Genomic DNA, 9,052 nt, shown 5'->3' with positions numbered 1-9,052 from the left:
TGGAAGGGGCCTACAAGGCCATCGAGTCCAACCCCCTGTTCAATGCAGGAATCCACCCTAAAGCATCCCTGACAGATGCTTGTCCAGCTGCCTCTTGAATGCCTCTAGTGTGGGAGAGCCCACAACCTCCCTAGGTAACTGATTCCATTGTCAGGAAGTTTTTCCTGATGTCCAGCTGGAATCTGGCTTCCTTTAACTTGAGCCCGTTATTCCGTGTCCTGCACTCTGGGAGGATCGAGAGTAATGAGCAACAGTGCTTGTTTTTGTAAGTGGCAGATCAGTGTTTCTGGGCTATTTCAGCAACTGCTAGTTGTTGTTGTACTAGGGTCCATTTCATTGGTATAAGAGCACTCACAGAGGCAAAGAAGTAATATAGTGTATTGCTCACTGGGAAACATGATGTTTTACTGTTTGTTGCCAATGTTATGATGTATTTGCAATGATGTATAGTTTTTTTACTGTTTAGAATGTTAGTGCTATGGAAATCAGATGGAAAGGAGTTAATGCTGTTGGTAGTGAGTAGAATGTGTGAGGTGAATGCTGATTGGCAGGTGGTACAAAGGTTTGTATTGGCAGTTAGCAGCTGGGGTGAGGAGGAAGCAGTTAGGATTTGTGTGAAGAGATAGGGCTCATCTACATGGGCACTTCACCCTGGGGTAGATTTGGAGTGGCGGCCGGGGAGTTACATGATGCAGCTGCCACTCCGAAGGGATCCAGGGGCAAAGCTCCAAAGCTCCACGCTAAAAAGGTCTGGGACTTAATCCGACTTTATTTTAGCTCGGAGCCAGGCTCCGTGCCTCTGTGGCGGCTTTTTAATGATTTTTTTTTGGAAGGGGGTGGACAGGGAGTTCCGGGCTCCACAGTAATACATTTTAAAGAATGGGGGAGTGAGGAATGGGGCAGCATGGAGTCAGCTGCTGCTGCCAGGAGACCAGGGAGGCAGGAGGAACAGGTCAGCCGGCTCTTCTAGCTCTGAGCTCGCTCTGGCTGCCCCGTTCCTCTCCCATCCCCGTTTTTTAAAATTATTTTTAATCTTTAGATGCAAAGGTTCACATCTCCCCTCCCTGCCCCAGTTAGCTGTAAATGTGATCCTTTGCGTTTACAGCTAAACAAAATAAAACAAAAACACTTTTTCCCTTAAAAAAAAAAAAAAAAACCCACTTACCAGAGAAGAGGGGGCGCGGATGCTGCCAGGCACCTTGGGTGGTTGGGTGTGCGGGTGCAGCAGCAGCACTGTAAAGCCACAACCGCACTCCTTCCCATATAGGTGCTGGGAAGGACATCCAACCGCCCAGAGAGCTTCGGCTATTGGGCGGTATAAAAATGTAATAAATAAATAAATAAATAAATAAATAAATAATTTCAATGCGGCTGCACCATGGCTAGCTCTGCCGGGCGCAGCATTACCACCATTGTATAGATGAGAGCATAGTCAGAGAAGAGATTGGGGTTTGTCAGAGGAGAGAAGAATCTGGGTTTGGTCTAGCACAAGTGTAGGAACAATGTGTTTTATTATTTTGGGGGAAAGAGTGAAATGGAGGAGAGAGTGTAGTCTAGCAGGTAGAGTAGGCAGAATTGCAAATGAAACTGTATTGAACAAACAAGCATTACAACAACTGTAATCATAAGCTTTGTAACTGCATAACCTTACTTACTGTTAAATAAAAGTGATTTCTGTTTCATAAGCTGCAGTGGAGTCTTGGGGCTCATCTACACCAAGCAGGATATTGCACTATGAAAGTGGTATAAAAGTGGTATGCAAAAGGCAGGAGCCACACTACTGCTTTATGGCAGTATTGAAGTGCACTGACAACTGTTGGGGCCCATGAAACATCTACACCAAGCAGGATATAACACTATGAAAGTGGTATGTGTCATGGGCCGTTTCTACACCTGCCTTTTCCCCCAGGATCATCCCTGGATCGTTCCTGTGCATCGAAATGCCACATAGAGGATCCCAGGAGCAGGCAGGCGTGATCCCTCCATTTTCCTGGGATAACTCCTAGGTGTAGAAATGGCCTTGGTTCCCAACAGCTGTCAGTGCACTTCAGTACCGCTATAAAGCAGTAGTGTGGCTCCTGCCTTTTATATACCACTTTCACCCCACTTTCATAGTGCAATATCCTGCTTGGTGTAGATGAGCCCTTGCAGAACCGGAGGTAGGGTTCAGTGTTAAATAGTGGCAGCGGTGTAGTTGTGGGGCCAAAAAGAGTTGGTGAGTCACAAAATCAGTGATCAGCATCCTCTTGGCTGGGATCCTTTGGTTTCTAGAAGAATAAAGGAAGGATCCATAGGGGTATCACAGGAACTATATCTGAAAGAAAAAGCATTACGAAGTGGAATGTTTAAATACAGAATAGCTTAAATGGGGCTCGCAAAACTGTAGCAATGTTTTGCTATTTCAGCACCATGGCTATCCAATGAACAAAACACTAAAACAGTAACAATTGTATTTTAAGTATGACTGAACCATTTTTCTTTTCTTAGCCAGCATATGACATACATAAACAATGCACAAATTTCTACCTCCAAACAACAAAACAAAACTGGAAAGGGAAGGGAAGTCTGTGGCAGATTCTCATGCTCCCTAAATAACCTACCTGTGGAGTCTTATAGATATCCAAGATATTTGCTACATATAGGGAGATTTCAGAATCCAGTCCCCCAATAACTGATGTCAGTGTATTCTGGACATCACATACATAGTTAGGTACAACGTTTTCCAATGTAGTCAACTGCAGCAATGTAGCATGATAGGTCTTCCTTGCATTGTCATAGCTATCATAGATGTGGAAGCCCAAGGTGACATTGGGTAAGATCTGAGCATTTTCATTGATTTCTTTTACTGCAAATGCCAAGGCCAGGATGTGCTGGTAATGCTTTGGAAATATCCTAAAACAAAACTCGCAGACTGTAACAGCAGAATATTCCACACATACATTAATTATTTCCACTGTGTTCCATATCATCATCCATAATAGTCTTACATCACTTAACTACTAACCCCCTATGCTAAGGGCAAAATCATACTAGGTCACTGCTCATCTTCAGCACATCACTGTCCTTATCATTTCTGGGGAAGGTACCTTTTAAGAGAAGCTTTAGTACTGTGAGGCTACATCATTTGAAAGTGCTCTTTAACATCTACAGAGATACACTGGGGCCATAGCTAGACTTAAGGTTTATCACTGGATTGTCCAGGGGTCAAACCTGTTCATCTAGGTGACACACAGGGGATCCAGTGTTCAGGCAGGGGCGAACCCTGGGTGATCCCAGGATAAACCTTAGGTCTAGCTGTGGCTTGGGTTACATCCCAATTTAGTTATACTTGGAGTAGACCTATTGAAATCAATGGGACAAGTTGGGCATGATTTTGCCAATCATGACATTTTTAAATATGATTAATTTCAATTGTCTCACCTATGTATAGCTGGCTTTAACAAGGTCCAACTCACTAACTCCAGTATCAGTCGAATTGTAAAATATATTTAGTTCTTACTCACTTCTTTCTTTGGATTGAGGTGGAAAGCAACATTAGTCCAATACAGTATAAATCAGATACATGTAATTAATTAAAAGAACATATAAAATCAATACAGCATCAAAATAACAATCAACAGCTCTTAAAAATTATTGGTTTAACATCATCTGGGTAGTTCTGCCAGAAGAGATTAGTCTTTATAGCTGACTTAAACTTGGAGAGAGAGTTAAGTTGACAATTCTTCTCTAGCAGGCCATTCCACAGTCTGGGGGCGACAGTTGTCTGGGTAACAGTTGTTAGCCTAGTTTTGGCTGACTGAAGTAAGTTCTCCCCAGAGGACCTGTGTGTACAGGGCGGATTGTACAGGAGAACGCGATCCCGCAGGTAACCTGGACCCAAACCATGTAGAGCTTTAAACGTAATGACGAACACTTTGTACTTCACCCGGAAACTAATTGGCAGTCAGTTGAGTAATTTTAATGTTGGGGTAATATGATTACTCCTAGATGTAATGGTGACCAAGCCGGCTGCCCTATTTTGTACTAATTAACTAGGTACAATGTTAGCCCTGTGTACAGCACATTGCAGATGGTATGTGTCAATGGGCCCCAACAGTTGTCAGTGCACTCCAATACCGCTGTAAAGCAGTAGTGTGGTTCCTGCCTTTTATATACCGCTTTCATACCACTTTCATAATGTTATATCCTGCTTGGTGTAGATGGGTCATGGTCCCAAACAGTTGTCAATGCACATCAGTACTGCTATAGAGCAGTAGCGTGCCCCCTGACTTTTATATACCACTTTCATACCTCTTTCATAGTGGAATATCCTGCTTGGTGTAGATGAACCCTAAGGCTCACGAAATAAGGTTGTTGAGAAGTTTCAAAGAAGATGATATATGCAAATACAAGTAAGAGGTTATGTAACAAGGGAGTTTCTTTTCTTCAAAATCCCCTTAATGTATGTATGTATATTCTTTATTGCAGTCAACGTACAAAAATTAGAAACAGATGAAATCTAGACACCTCAACTAAAATATACAGTTCTATAAGGATAACTGATGTAATATATCTCCCCAATATGAAGTCACTCATAGCTTCATTGTTCACGATGCCTTTAACAACATAAAATTACCAGCGCAAATGATATTGTTGGTATTGTTATCTATCAACAAATATTTAAAATAAAATTGGGCTGGCCTGTCTGGTAATGTAGCCAATAAGGGAGGAACAATTGGCTACCAACCTCCATTACTGATTTTACAAAAGAGTTTGTGATCCACAGACTTGACTTCCTGATTGTTACATGGATGTGCCCTCTGAGGCAAAGAAACTCCACTCTATCTTGCCAAAGTATTGAGAAGGTGGCACATGAAATCAGGCCGTACTATATTTAACAAAATAAATATTGCTTAAGTTGGCAGCTGACAGAAAACCGTTTTAATTCAGAATACTAAAGGAAGAAGATTAAGACATTGCACAGGCCTTAGGAGAAAGAGTAGGGCCACAGCTAGACCTAAGGTTTATGAAAGTGAAATTAATATTAGTGATGCAACAATTGAAAGCTTAAATGCCTGATTAAAGAGGAATTAGGCCCAGAGTCTCTTAGGCCACAGCTAGACCTAAGGTTTATCCTGGGATCATGCAGGGTTAGCCCCTGCCTGAGCACTGGATCCCCTGTGTGTCACCTAGATGAACAGTTTTGACCCCTGGATGATCCAGGGATAAACCTTAGGTCTAGCTATGGCCTTGGAAAGAAATAACACAGGGGTTCTGTCTTATTATAGTGTTTGCAGAATCGTGTCCCTTTTGGAAAAAAAAGGGGGGTGACTGCCCAATACAAGGACCTCTTCAAGTGACCCACTTCATTGAAGCACTTTGACAACTGGATTTAGGGGGATAAGGAACCAAACCTCATAGTCCTCTTGAAGACAGGAATCTTAAAGTGAAGCTTTAAGGCAACTGTCCAAGCACTCACATCCAAAGCCTGTTTTTTTGTATCTTTCCATTTATACAGCTGCATTTTGAACACATTGTGGGATGTGCAAACAAGCTCCTAAAGTTCTAACATGAGCACCATTAAAAACTGGACAATTCTTTAATCCATATAGCAACTCTATAAGGAAATCAAACAATTATCAGTGGTTTCTAATCATTAATAGCTGTTGGAACAACCTATACTTTTTAAATATAGATTTAATTATATTAATGTTTCCTACAGACTAATCCAGTAAGCCCTTATTCTACAGCTTTATGACTCTCTTATAATCTGATGGCACCATACATGGAAATGAAAAAACACAACAGTCCTTACATAAGTTCCTCTGACAATGCCTGATGGGGTTCTTCAGCAAAGGCTATTGGGCTGGAAATGAGGAGACCATAAGTAGCAATGCCACCAATGATTAGGTCTCCTGACTGATAATACTTGTGAAGTGGAGGATCAGGATTTCTGACCCTACAGTTGACAATGTGAGCTTTGCATCCCATGCAAGCAAGCAGTACCAGCAGCAAGTCTACCATGGTATAGTAGTAGTAGTACAGTTGTTTGGTTTATTGCATTGACAACCAGTCATTCACAAAACAGTTTCCCTATATGAATCCAAGATCGTCACCTATTTGTTAGTCCTCTCCCTACCTCTGAGTTATACTGGTGATATTTATGACATCCTTTGCTGTTAATTCTGCAAGTCGTTACTGGAACTCTACAGGGGATTTTAGAATCAACAGAATTAATCACTACCCTCTAGGTAATTGAAGATGTGACTAATTACAAAATAATTACTCGTGAAAGCTTGTTTCTCACATTTGAACAATACCCCCCCCCCCAACAGAATAGCAAGCAAGGGACCAAATCACATGTGATGGCCCACAGAATTTATTTGTAACTTTTCTAATTGATACAAGAAATAATAACATCTGGTCTGGAATCAGAGACAAAATGCACATGTTTGATAATAAGACTGATGATCTTGAGAAGAGGACCTTGATCAATTTAGCCTGCAATCCTATACCAGTGAGTGTGTAAGTCCCGCTGATCCCAAAAGGACTTACTTCAGGGTAGGCATGCAAAGGATTATATTGTTAAACTGTGGGTGAAAAATAAAATCTTACTGTGTACGCCTATGCATGTTTACTCAGAAGTAAGACCCCTGGCTTTTAATGAGGCTTATTACACAAGAAGTATCTTTATGATTGCAGAAAAATCCCTCAAAATGAGCTGGAAGCTGGGCAGCAATGAGCTGGAACTTAAGAAAACTGGTCTTACATTTCAATATGTAGCGTAGTAGAAATTTCAGGAAATAGGTCATGTGTTGCTTCAGGAAGTGTGTGCCACACAGAAATCTTTTGCTCAATTATTATTTTCACTTCAGAAGTAGTTTTTTTACACAGGAAATATTTAACCTTTTAATAACACCCAACCTGTTTTTGTTTGCTTCTGCAACATCTTTAAAATATCTACTGAATACATATTGTTTCACACAGGCTTTCTCTTGATTTTAACTCAGCTGGTTTAATTTAAATTTATCAATGTAATGGTTTTAATTGTACACTTTGCTAATGGAATGTATAAAATGTAACTAATAAATAAATATGCAAAATGGTATGAATTTGAAATATGATTTTTCTCAATTTTTTATTTATTTATTTATTTACTACAGTTTTATAACACCCAATAGCTGAAGCTCTCTGGGTGCTTCACAGAAATTAAAACCATGAAAAGCGTAATAAAATAACCAACAGTCTGAAAACACAAATACAGAATACAATATAAAAAGCACAACCAGGATAAAAACCACACAGCAGAAGTTGTTATAGATTAAAATACGGAATTAAAACAGCAAGTTTAAATTTAAGTTAAATTAGGTGTTAAAATACTGAGAAAATAAAAAGGTCTTCAGCTGGTGATGGAAGGAATACAGTGTAGGGGCCATGCACACCTTTCTGGGGAGCTCATTCCACAGCCAGGGTGCCACAGCAGAGAAAGCCCTCATCCTAGTTTCACCTGCCTCACTTCCCTTGGCAGGGGCTCATGGAGAAGGACCCCTGTGGATGATCTTAAGGTCTGGGCAGTACATATGGGAGGAGGCATTCCTTCAAATAACCTGGCCCCAAGCCATTTAGGGCTTTGAATGTTAGTACCAGAACTTTGAATCGGGCCTGGACCTGGACTGGCAGCCAATGAAGTTGTAGAAGGACTGGCAAAAAACATTTCAACCCTATCCCAATAAATCGTCATTAGCCAATAGCCCTGAGTTCCTAGAATATTTCTTGACAATTCTGCACTGGGCCTCCTCACCAAGAATGCATTGTGGCTCCTGTGTCCTTGAGGGACCAGTAATAGAGGCTCAATGAAACCTTAGTGGCCTGTCTTGAATTCTGGTAGGACAGAGGTTTCCAGTTCAGGACAGGAGCAAGGGTGAGGATGAGAAGGCACCCTTAGTTTAGAAGTGGGTTAATTTTGTGAAGTTCATCGATTCGACAGTGACTTTGTCTGTGCTCAAGTAAGTCCTTCCTTCACCTTCCATTCTCTCCAGTGTCACCTGGTTGATATAGTCATAGATCTGGGGACACAGAATGACTTTGCCTGCATTAGGATGTACAGCTGCTTTGCTAAAGTAGAGTGACCATATGAAAAGGAGGACAGGACAGCAGGAGCTATACTAGAGTGACCAGATTTAAAAGAGGGCAGGGCACCTGCAGCTTTAACTATTGTGATGAAAAGAAAATTTCACCAAGTTCCCCATATATACAAATGTCACTGGCTGAAATTTCCTTTTCAATACAACTGTTAAAGATACAGGAGCTCTGTCCTCCTTTTCATATGGTCACCCTAGCTAAAGTAAGTCCCATAGACAGCAGTGACTGTTTTCTCATTAACCATTCATGAATCTGGGAACTTGATCATGCCTTCTCCAAAAGCTGGGATCTCTTCTGCAGTACCGTTATCAACAGTCAGAAGGTAGGAAGAAAATTCAGATTCACCTTGCAGTGTACACATGTAAAGAATAAGCTGGCATTTAGTGACACTGTTCCAGGCAGTGTTTCTATTTCCCCCCCTTAGGTTGCACCTAACAATCAGCATATACACATGCCATGCAAATACCTGTCCTCTTTTGTCCTCTATTTTGGTGATGCATGCCTCTCCTCCCCCTGCCCCCTGGTAATCCGTAAGTAGCCCTCCTACTAAAAAAGAGATTGCAACTCAATACTCAATAAATAAATAAAAACAAATAAAAATAAACACAACACTGGAATTCATTAATTTTCTTTTTTCCTTCATTTATCTTTTATTTTCCTTTATCTTCAAATTTGTTATCAGATTGTTCCTCTTCAAGCATATAATGTGAAGGGAATCCCCTTTCCATTTTTGAAACTGTTCGATGCAACGTTTCTTGAGCTTGCCTTCTGGTGCTGGAAATTTGGCTATGAACAGCTTCAAATAATTTTAGCTCCCCCATTTAGTTCCAGGAACTGGTCCAGCACTCAGCAAGGATGTTGTCCCCCAGAACTACAGTCCTAGGGTTCTCAATACTACCTCCAAGTCCACCCCAGCCAGCTTGGGCAGAGA

The sequence above is a fragment of the Elgaria multicarinata genome, chromosome 11, assembly GCF_023053635.1.
Source record: "Elgaria multicarinata webbii isolate HBS135686 ecotype San Diego chromosome 11, rElgMul1.1.pri, whole genome shotgun sequence".
NCBI classification, from domain to species: domain Eukaryota; kingdom Metazoa; phylum Chordata; class Lepidosauria; order Squamata; family Anguidae; genus Elgaria; species Elgaria multicarinata.
The sequence above is the reverse complement of the archived record's forward strand: the minus strand, read 5'-3'. Positions refer to the sequence as shown.